We start from the raw sequence: 12,949 nt of genomic DNA, 5'->3' as shown, positions 1-12,949 counted from the left end.
TAATTAATTTGATTAATTAATTAATTTCGAGTGTACTATTCACTCTATTGGAATTCCGACTTGGTATTCATGATGTGTATGCTATGTAGTTTCACATATATTAAATCTAGAATATTTGATTAAGTTTTGAAACATTTCATTTATTATTTTTCAAGTATTAAAATTTAATACTCATGGCCGTATCTGGCTTAGAATCCACTTGTATTGTGCTTTTAAATCAAGTTTTAACATGTTATATAACATACATTAAATTGAGATCATTTGGAAGACTTTCAAAAACTATAAATTTTAATTAATAGAATTAATTAAAATCCATTCAATGATTCCATGGACTTGACTAGGTTCCTAACTTGTTTTCACGATTTCCTTGACAAATTCCTTCACGTGTGTCAAATCGAGAATAATCGGATAACTTTTGAAACTTATATTAAATTGCTTCCTTTGTATGGAACTTATCTCACATGGTTGTGTCTTGCATGAAAGGAACTAGTAACTTGACATTAGACTTAGCCTTGACATGATCCTTGACATGATTTGTTCGTAAAACATTTGGACTTGCCTTGTAATCTTGATAATTTAATCCTTAAGTAGATTAAATTTTCTTATATGCTTCCATCGAATTAATCATGCCTTGATATGAATTCTTGTTAAACTTGTGAACTTGACTTGAATTTCATGAACTATTATCTTTTATCAAGTATCGTGACTCCTTGTATCTAGGTTTCATTAATGTACTTAATGAATCATGTATCTTAGACTTGTGGTATATTTACTTCAATGGATTGCATGTGCTATATATCTTGGTTCTAATCTATATAGATGCATACTATGATTTCATGACATTTCACATGCCATTGTAGTTGAGAACTTAGGGCATGACTTGTATGTTCCAAAATCTTGGTTGTGCATGAAGCGTGGTTAATGCATTTCTTGTATTTTGATACTATCTTGGTTTGCACAACTTGTTGATTTTAGGACTTGGAGATATCAATCAAGAATTGACATGGCTAGGACTCAGTCTTAGTACGGGGGAATGTCCTCCTACACTATAGTGCGCACTAGGGGAAAGGTACCCATGGGTTAGTAGCCCTAAAGTGATCTCAAGAGTACGGTTTTAATCCGGGCGATATCCGAGTTTCCACATTGGTTGATTTCACATCTTGTCTTTGTCGTGTTATGTGAAATGCACCAATCTTGTTTAATTGCATAGATATTATGTCCTGTTCTTGATTTCATGTATTCTCCTGTTTGTGTTTTATGGAATATCCCATCCTTGTCCATTGCATAGACTTTATGCTTCATCCGTGATTTCATTCCTTAAATGTCAAGTGTTGCATACCTTGAAGATTTAAGAATCCTTTCATATTTTATGAAATGCTCCAATCTTGTTTAACTGCATAGATGGTATGCCATGTTCATGATTTCGTGTATTATCCCCATTGTGTTAATCAAGATGTTCCAACCATGTAAATTGCATTCATAATGTGATCCTTGTATTCTAGTGTCCTTTTGTCATGTTCTTTGGATTATTCCAACCTTGACTGGTTTCATATATGTATATATATCATGATTCTTATTGCTTATACTCTAAGGTAGCTTATGATGCTCCCTGAGTCACATCTTGACATAGACGCTAGGTGGCATGAGCCCTTTAACATGTTTCACCTTAAGATGATATAAATTGTAAAATGATAGGTCAATGCATGCTCATCTCTTACGAGTAGCTTTATGTTGCTCACCCCTACGTTACTGGGGCATATTTCAGGTACAGGACTCAAGACTTGAAGATTTCATTGCTTGGGTGATTTGTGGCTTCACATGACAAAACTTATATTCTTGATTCTATGTATGTAAAGTGTACATAAGTACACTCTTTTCAATCTATTTGACATGTGTGACATGAGGCCAAGGGCCACAAACCTTTAAGTTCAAGTCTATGTATGCAAACTTTAAGTTTTACCTTTGAAATGTAATTTTTCCAACTTTAGAGGTTTGATATGTCAAATCTTGTAAATGGAATGTAATGAGGCCGTAGGCCATTGTAACATATTTAAATGTCCATATTACACTTGTATGCATGTTCACATCATCACACACTTGCATATTTTGTGAATTGAATATGCCATAGGGGATTTCAAGTAGATTTTCAGCCTTAAGTGCATAACATGAAAATTTTGCACTTTCTCGAGTCATTTCGGTCGACCAAAATGCCATTTTGGTCGACCGAAGCCTTTTGGGTTTTGTTTGAACCTTGAAACTTCACTTTCCAGTAGCCAAAGTCAGCATTTAGGGTCATTTCGGTCGACCAATGGCTCATTTCGGTCGACCGATGGTTCCTTTTGGTGTACCAAACCAACCAAGCTTTAAAAACTTGTTTTCAGCAGAGATTTAAGTCATTTCGGTCGTCCAATGGGTTATTTCGGTCTACCAAAATAGCCTGATCCCGAGAGTTGCTTCAGTTCAGTTTCAGCACTATTGTTCCGACCTCAAACGGACATAACTTCTTCATTTCTAACCCAAATGGGGTGATTCTTGAGCCTAAATTCATGAGCTTGAAGTCAGTTTTCCAATTACACCAACCATGCATTCAAAATCTATTTGTGGTGAGAGTTATTCATGTTTTAGTGAGAGGGTGTAAGTTTTTACTTCAACCGGGAAGGGGCATTTCGTGGGATTCTTGTCCAAAGTTCTTAAAACCTTTTGGAATGTTATGAAACGATTGGATTAGGTTGTGTGGACCTCATTTGACTTGTTTAGAGTCAAATCTCCCTTTTTAATTGCAAATTGACCACTTTGCCCTTAATTAAAAGGTTTTGCTCGCTTCTCTTCATCTTGTTGTTTCTCCTTCGTCCAGATTCCGAATCATGCTATTCTTGAGTCCATCTTGATTAGTTTTTCATTGTCTTTCCAGTGGTGTGCTCGATGACACCTGAATTCATACTTTTAGAAATGACTACCTTGCCCCTAGGGGCTTAATTGTCATTCTTCCGGTCGTTTGCTTCCGTACCTTGTTTCTTTGAATTCCGTGACCTCATGGAGGGTCATCTTAGGGTCTTTAAGATGTTTTATGTCTTGGAAGACCATCGTTTTGTTTCTTGCTTTCGCATCTGGATCCGTTATTGGGTCAATCTTCGGTTCATCACTATAGTGACGGGTTGAATCAAAACCCGGGTCATTACATAGTGATTAATTCATCATTAATTATGTTTACTACTAAAATTAATATTCATCAATCATTATGGTTAGACCACTTTGGTAACAACTAACCCTCACATAATATGAATATTAAATTAACTAGTTACTAATTCGATCACCATTAATTTTCCCATTTAACATTATGTACACATACTCATACTGATCGATTTAAATTTAAGTAGGTTCAATCCCAAAAATTTAATAGTCCAAAAATTCAATAAAAATATCCTTTTACTTTATATATATATAATAAAATATATTATTTTTATTTTCAGACTTGAAAATCATAATTGAATCAATTTAAAATTGATTCTCCATCATGTATGTATGTTTAGGTACTAAATAATAATTTATTGCATGTCCAATAAAGTCAAATTTCTAGACTCAAATATTATTCTAGAAATTCTAATTTCTAATAAAATAAATAAATATATATACTTTATGTATTTAATTATTTATTATTTTTCAGATAATTAAAAATAAAATCGTTCATATCATCGGACAATAATTGATAAAACAATGAACTTCTGTCAAATAGCAACAAGCTACTATTAAAACTTTCAGCAATTATATCAAGCTCAAAAATCAAGATTACCAAGTTAGTTTGGTGTCCACAAAATTCATCCATTGATATTAAAATTAATATATAATAATACACATATTACTTTTCAAAATCATGTACGAAAATGAAACTTCTTTATCTTATTATACATGTGCATACATGCATCATTAAGTAATTGACTTTTATGTAATTACATAAAATTCAAAAATCTATGTATGGAAACCAAAATCAGCGCACAAAAATTGATCTAACAAACCCACAGAAAATACTGATAAAAATATATCCACAGTGTGGATTCAAAACAATACATTATTCAATTATGCAATCATCATTATATATCAATCATCATTATATATTAAATATTATTTATGCAATGTTAAAGAAAAATAATAAGTCTCTAAATCTTAAGATCTGATACCACGTGTAAACTTTAATAATTCGTGTTAAGCCATTCATCACAAATAAATATGAATCCCAAAATCTTAGAACTTCATTATTCTCGCATTCCTATAATGCATAAATAAACATAGTTAGATATAAATACCTCGATCAATGAATGCAAATTTCCAAGTCCAACGTCGAGGTCGAGATCCTTTAATAACGAACTAAGCTGTAACTCCAAATAATAGGCAAAGCGTGGAAATTGATTTATCTCTCTTGACCTTTTGCACACATAAACATTATACGTGTTGTTTTCATTAGCGTACATAATTGATGTGATATATGCACTTTCATATAAAGGTAGAGAGATGATCGGTTTTCTTTTTAGTAACCTTAATTCCACTTTCCATCAAAGTAAGGAATAAATAAGAAAACACTTTTCCAATAATTAATTACCAAAAAGGTAATTTATAAGTTGATCAAATAATATAATATTAATATGATATCTATTTACTTAATCACCAAATAATAAAAATAAATCACGTGTCTAAATCACGTGGGGCACAAATATAAGAAATAATCTTACAACACACACACACACATACATATATATATTATTCTTTATATGGATTCAGGCCAATCTTATGTATGTGAAATTTTAATAGAAGAAAAATTATAAAATTAAATTTTAGTTGAAGTAAAATTATAGAGAAGATAATTAGAGGATATAAACCATGGTTTAGTTCAACTCTTGCTTGTATTTGCACCTAAAGGCTGATAACAAACTCAGAGGGGTATTTTATGATATTACAAAAGATATATATGGTATTTTGTGCTATTATAAGAATATATATATATAATAATAAAAAAAGTAAGGGCACACATATATAGATGATTGTAGGGGTGGCAAAGTTTGACACGACCCGCCAACACGACTCGAACACGATACGACTTAAACGGGTTTGGGTTGATCATAAACAGATTTGGGTCGTAAACAGGTCGACGTGATTAACCCATTTAGTTAATCGTGTCGTGTTTGGGTTGAAAGGTTCAACTCGTATAACCCGTTTAACTATACGTGTCATAAACAAATTTCTATTTAAGTTCCAAAATAAATATCTAAACTTGTTTCTTATAATTTATTCTTTTGTAGATTAGAGATTATTTAGTAATTTGGTTGGATTGAAACTTATATTTTTCTAGTATTTAATGTTTGATAGAGTATTATTAATAATTTAAATAATAAAATATTTGATTTTATTAAACAATTCATTAAACTAGTTACACGTGTAACCCATATAATAAACAGATCGGGTTAGTGTTGAGAGTTTCTGATACGATTATTAAACAGATCGTGTTCGGGTTGAGCTATTCAGTAGAACATCCTTAGATTGACACGATATGATTATAACCAGTGAACACGAATTGTCACCCCTAATAAGAAGATGAGAAGGAAGAAATGGATAGTTGTATCTTAACAAAAAAAAAAAAATTATGTTTAACAGTTGACATGGAGAAGGTTGGTTGATAAGAAAGTTCATATTCATAAACTTTTGGAGCAAAGTGTAAAAAAAAAAAAAAATTCTTAATTATTGTTTTTTTGTAAATAATCTTTCTGAATTACAAATTACTCTCTTGAACTATTAATTTGTTACAATTAAGAACAATCACATCACAAAAGATCATTTTACCATTTTTTTATTAAATTTGTCATTTCTTATTAATTTTTTTTTCTTTTTTTTTTAAAAAAAAAAAATCTAAATGTTAGCTATATATACCATTTACCTTAATTTTATTATTAGTATCAATTTATCATAAAATAGAAAAAATAAATAGATTTGTAATTATCATATTCTAAAATGATTAATTTATTATTAAGAATTTACTATTATAATAAAACTTAATATACTCAGCTTAAACTTTTTTACTGTAAAAAAAAAAAAAAAAAAAAAAAAAAGGGGGTTCGTTTTCATACAATATATTCATGAAAATTTAATAAGTTACTTAAATTAAAAATAATTGCTTTTTCATACAATAAATTCTTAAAAAATTAAGAAATTACTTAAATTATTTTAAAGTTTTTTACTTAAATCTTTTTATTTAAACAATTAATTTAAAAAATTAAAGGTAAATTTATGTAAATTTAATGGAGAATATGTTATCACATTACTATAATTTTTTTTTTTCATAACTTATTTTAAAAGATATTTTATATACTTTACAATGCTTGGTTGAAGAAAAATATTTACGAAATAAAATAAAATTAATATATAATAAAAATAACTTATTCATTAATTTTTTATAAAATATTTTACACGTCCCACCTTACAAACTCGATTTTAACTTCAAAGCCTTAATTTTATAAATGCAGGGTATGCCTAAGATATATGTCATCCATAAGTTGGTTGTACAACTACAATGGACAACCATTTTTGTTTTTATTTTTTTTAACAGAAAAAAATAGACAGATAACGAGAGAGCAACAGGAGGAGAGAGAGCAACCACCCATACAAGAGTCCACTGCTAACACGAAATTATGAAATGTAGGGGGACCCTGACATTATTTTAATTTTCATGTATCGTGGCAGTTGAGGAATGAAAACGTGGTTGTTGAGGGAGTATTATGGTCGCTTTGATGACCAACCACCAAAATCAAACTTGCGCGGGCGCGCACACACACACACATATAAATACATATATACTGCCCACGCTCCTCATCCACATATTTATATATACGGAGGGTTGGTTTGGTTGGATAAAAATTTAGGATGAAAAGTAAAATAACAAAAAAAAAAAAAAATGTAAAATTACGTTTTCAAGGTGTATTTGATTAGGAGAATTTTTTTTTTTTCAAAAAAAAGTATTAAAAAAAAATATTAATACTTTGTTAGTTTGAATAACATAAAAGAGAAACGAAAATAATTTTACTAGCCAAAATTATTCTTATGATTTTAAATATTAAAAAAATAAATGTGTGTAAATGTATAGGCTATACAAACTTCTGTGAAATATTTAGAAAGAAGAGGATTGATAAATAACTCACTTAGGACAAAATAGGAAACTGACATATAAAATGACTCTTTTTTCTCAAGTTTTATGGCCGGTATAATTTGAAATAAATCTATCGGGAATCCAAGTTTTCTTAAAACCCTTATATTTGGAAGTACCTATCCCGTTGGGACCAGCCTCGTTTGAGGCAATTTTGGAAAATCGATTATGTAAATGAGGCTGCTTTGAAAAATCTGACGGGTTTGGAACGATTTTATATGAAGTGAAAAAATTAAACAGGAATGGAGATGGGGATCGCAATCCCCGCCCACTGCCATCCTTATTCTAAATGCAATATTAGTTGAAAAATTTTGTAATGAAAAAACAACTATATTTTGTCCTCCTTTCCACATAGGCCAAATTAAGGAGGCTTATTACAAGATTTTTCATATCTAAATTAAAGAAGGGTTAAAGACAACTACTCGACCCCTCATTATAGGCCAAATTCTCATTTTTTCGGTCTCCAAAATAGAGTGAATTCTTAAAAAGTAAAATCCTCAGACAGATTTAAAAAGTGGACAAAGAATGATTCAATAGAATTTTTTTTTTCATAATAATTTAGTTAATATTATTATTTTCGTAATATAATTTAATTTAGTGTTTTCTTTTTTTGTCCAGAAGTTTGTTGCAGAGAAGAGGCTAGAACTGATTCTCATCTGAAAAGTTTGATAGCATGATTATGTTCTTGTACCATTCTCTCTTTTTATGCATACGCATATCATAGTCTCTTTCTCCTAGATATTATTGGGAAACATACAAGTTTTAAAAACTTTCCGAGGGATTTTAATTCATAGATCTTGATTCATCACATAGAGACAAGTTTTATGCAAAAATAAAAATATGATGTATCATTCAATTAATGGATTGAATACTTACATCAAAGGTCTGAGTAAACCTTTAAATCTTTCCTCTAAAGTGAATGTTCTCACTTTTTGTAGATCCCTTAACAAGATGCCTGTTCCTTGGATCTCTATCTTCTTGGTAATTGTTTTGCCTTTAGGAATCACTCATAAGCCTCCATGAATGACCTTGGAAAACTAGGCTTGTGGGAGCCTCCATTACATGAGAACATAAACCCTAATTTTCTAGAGAGAAAAAATAAATTCATTTTTCCTTCTTCTAAAAATCATCCACCAAAATATACATAGACCATGTATATTTATAGGCAACATAAAGGTAAAGAAAAGAAAACAACGAATCCTTCTCAATCTCTAATTTACATGTCTCAAATCTAATATGATTCCAATATCAAGTTGGGCTATGAGTGAGAATCCATTGGGCCTATTATTTTATTGGCTACAATGAATTAATAACTGGCCCGGTTCATGGACCCAATTCAATTAATTCATAAATTAATTTTTACTCCACTAAAAGAAATTAATTGAACTCCAATTAAATAATAAATAACCTCTAAGTCAATATTACACTTTGACCCCTCTATGCATAATTAATTATCGGATAAATAAAGCCATCAATCCGACTACTTAATTAATATATTTATTTTGGTACTTTTGATTATTTCTGGCTCGATCACAATAAAACATTTGTTTGACAAAAATAATAATTTAAATAAATAAATTTATAATAAATCATTTTGTCTAAAAACACACGAAGGCCTTCGAATTTACTTTGTGATCAACCATAATCAATACAAAATAAATACAAGTAACAATGATGCAAATATTAAAAATATAACCCTCTAACTATTAATTACATAACTACCTAAAGTGTCAGTCTAAGGATCCCGAAAAATCCGCCGAACAAATCAAAGTAATTATTAATTAATAAAAGAGTCTATAATTTTCTCATGCTTAAGAGTCAAATGCCATGACGATGATAGGGAGCAGTTGCATACGACGGCTCTCGCAATATATCTCAACCTAACGCGGATCCAGTTCAAGTCTGAATTAATTATGAGTCCATCCATAATTACCGACTATGAACAATTTATAATTACTATTTATATATCATGCATTGATTGCCATCACTTACATATATATATAAATATTTCTTGTAATCAAGTGGACACTATCAATTCTATAATGAATCGAAACATAATACATTGAATTCACCAATTGTATAAAAACATAAATATTTTAGAAACGTCATGAACTTATGTCACTTTAATCCAAATAGGAATTTGCTATGCCAGGGCGTATAAATCCTAACAGCTCCCACTTGCCCTCATAGCCAATTCAAATTGCACCTAACACCAATGTTATCCAGATGATAATCAAAATTATTGATCAATGACACCTTTGTTAATGGATCAACAAAGTTGTGTTCCAATGCAATGTTCTAGCCACGAGTACATTTTCTTACCGGACAATATTATGTAGAACATGATACTTCCTCTCAGTGTATCTTGTTTCTCTATAGAACCTTGGGTCATTGGTTTGGACTACTTTTACACTATTGTCGCAATATAGCTCGATAGGCAGGCTAGCATGCTCCACAACCTCTAAATCAGTGAGATCAAACCAATAGGCTTCCTTTGCCGCCTTTAAGGCTGCAATATATTCCACCTGCAGGTTTGAGTCAGTAGTTGAAATCTGCTTAATAATCTACCAACTGATTTCCCTTTCATTAAGTGAACATACACTAAGTCATGAACCTCATAGTATCTACTTCTGATTGAAAATCAGAATTAGCATACCTGACTAAGACCATATCATCACATCCATAAATGAGTATGATATCATTGGTTCTCCTTAGGTACTTAATGATATTTTTCACAACAGACCAGTTATCAAGTCCAAAATTGGACTGATATCTACTGACTATCCCTATTATGTAGCGAATGTCCTGTTTGGTATAGACCATGGCATATATGAGACTCCCATATGCCAAAGCATATAGTTCCAGTCTCATTTGCTCAATCTCCTCTACTAGTCTTGTAAAACTACTTCCCAGAGAGAGTAATCCATATTAATAAAGCAAAAACTCATTCTTTGAGTTATACATACCAAACCTGGTCAAAACTTTATCAATGTAGGATTATTAAGATAAGCCTATTTTCCTTTTAACCCGATCTTGCAAAAGCTTGATCCTAGGAATATAGCTTACATCTTGAAAAATCCTTCATTTAAAAGTAATTGAACAATTACCTCTTTATTGATGACAAACCTTCCACATCATTCTATATGAGTAGGATGTCATCAATATATATAGAATCAGAAAAATAATGACATTCCCTTGTACACTCATAATTTATTCACTAAGAAATCTTCTGGTATCTTTTTGTAGATTAACTTGTCTTCCATAGGAATCACCCTACTAGAAAGTTCTACAAGATCCCAGAATTTATTAGAATACATAGATTCCAACTCTGATTTCATATTAACTCGCCAAAACGATCTGTATCCATATCGGTTCACGCTTCCGTGTAACTTACTGGGTCCAACTCATGTTTAACAGGGATGTCCATAACGGTCTCACCTAAAAACATGATTCTGTCGGATTATATAATTATCCTCCCACTACATCAATGTACCGATGAAGGAATCTGTGTACTAGACGATGCTGACGCATCAATAGGAAATTCATTTATAATTCTAAATCTCTATACAAAGTGTGTTCATATGTGGTACATCTAGTACTCATACCATATTCTCTAACACTATGCTACTAGGTATTTGATTCATAATATGATTCTCCTATGGATAAACAGTGAGTGTAAACAATCAACTTTTATCATTGAGATCATAAAATAATCTGTCCTAGTGACTTTTAGAGTAGTTATCAAATCTATCATGCGTATGATCTGTTTCCAACTTACTTGTCCATATCAAGCGCACATGTGCAAGACTACCCCATATGCGCATGCGATTCAAACTAAGATTTAGTCAAAAACACAGCTCAACGGTATCCTTGAGACAGACTAAGATGGAATGCAGTTCATAATGCGCATCAATGTCATTAACGCTAAACTCTTAAATGAAAGAGATAATGTGGCATAACTGATCATAGATCTAACCATGTTAAGTGGAATTCTATTATTCCTATTTGACACCTAAATGCATTTAGCGTCAATTGCGGAACACTGGTACACAACAACCTCATTGACCATATAGTCTTTGCACTATCCCAAGAAATACTCATATCCTCGATCAGATCGAAGTGTCTTGATAAGTTTACCTAATCTGTGCTCCACATCAGTCTTAACCCTCTCGGAATATACCAAAAGTATAAGACTTGTGTCGCAACAGGTAAATTTATCCAAAACGTGAGTAATCTTGCTTGGATGTTCACAAGACCACACGTGTCCGTGTGTACCGACTCTAATTGTTCTTTATGTCTATTTCATTTGGCTGATTAAGCCTTTAGAGTTATCTATCCTTCAAAACAGGATTCACAAGTTTGGTTTAGGCTCCTCTGCCTCACTAGGTAATAAACCTTCTTTGACCAATCTTTGAATCTCATTTTGATTGATAACAACCCAAAAATAGACATTAAAAATACAATGAGTCAGGAATAACAAATTTTCTCTTAACATTCAATCTAGAAGATGCAACATTAGTTTCTACGTCTTGCAAATCTTAAGAACTTGTGATTATAGTATATTAACCATATTTCAATGCACCAGAAGCAATCGCATATCTATTCAATTTTATAAAACCAGTTTTACAAAATAACAATACAGTTTTATAAACCACAAGTGAAACATGAACTAGATTGCGTCTAACTTCTGTGCATAATGATAATTCTCTAATACTAATATCCTCATACTCTCTAATTTCAGATGTAATACTCCCACTGACTTAGCTACAACCTTGACATCAGGTCAAGTATAAATATATATCCATATTATCGAGGCTTCTGGATTCCTGAAATCCTTGCAACAATTGCAAACATGTTTAGTGGCTTCAGAATCTATCCATCAGGAATTAATAGATACAACCACATAACATGGCTCAATGATTAAATATACATTTTCCTATGCCACATCATTGCTTAGACAATTCGTCCTTTAGTGTTTTAGTTAGCGACAAAAGAAACAGTTTTCTTCGCCCTCAACATATACTGCCTTATTTCCTTTAACCTTTTTGAATACCCATGTTTTGTGCTAGCCTAGTCCTATGATCATCCTTCTTCTTTGCTTTGCCCGTCCACTTGGGCCTAGAAGAAGATGGTATAGACTAGGTTAGATTGATAGGAACACCTATACTCTTGATTATCCCTTCATCTGTTACCAATTCTATAAGAATATCAGCAAGTGTGAACTCAAACTGATTCCTTATGTAGTTCACTCTAAAAACCGAACCAGTTTGGTAACAAGGCAATAATCATGTCAATTTGAAACTTACCATTCAAGTCAGCCCTATTGACCTCCAGTTTAATTTTTAAATAATAAACAATCATTTTTCAAAATCTGATATTAAAACTGGAGTTCCTCAAGCTATCTTGATGATATTTAAATTTGACACAGTACTTAGGCATATACTCTATCTAATCTCACCAAAACATCTCATTAAGTATCTTAAAGTAAATGAATTAGGTATAGGATTATACAATACATTTTGTACCCTTACGTTGTGAATAAAATATCTAAGTTCATTTTCCAGTCATTATAAATGAGGTCCAGTTACATTGAATATGTAAACAAGCAGATAAACTAGATTATACATAATTAATCTGAATATAAATGCATTCATACAATATGCAAGGTGAATTATTAATACTGTCATGCATATTTAAAATTAAAATGAGCTTGTTAACCACATAATACAATAAATCTCAATCGAACAAGAGATTATTATCATT

The sequence above is a fragment of the Cornus florida genome, unplaced genomic scaffold, assembly GCF_030987335.1.
Source record: "Cornus florida cultivar Cherokee Brave unplaced genomic scaffold, ASM3098733v1 CherokeeBrave_3.0.0_Hap2_Chr05, whole genome shotgun sequence".
Classification (NCBI taxonomy): Eukaryota; Viridiplantae; Streptophyta; class Magnoliopsida; order Cornales; family Cornaceae; genus Cornus; species Cornus florida.
This window is presented reverse-complemented; position numbering follows the sequence as displayed.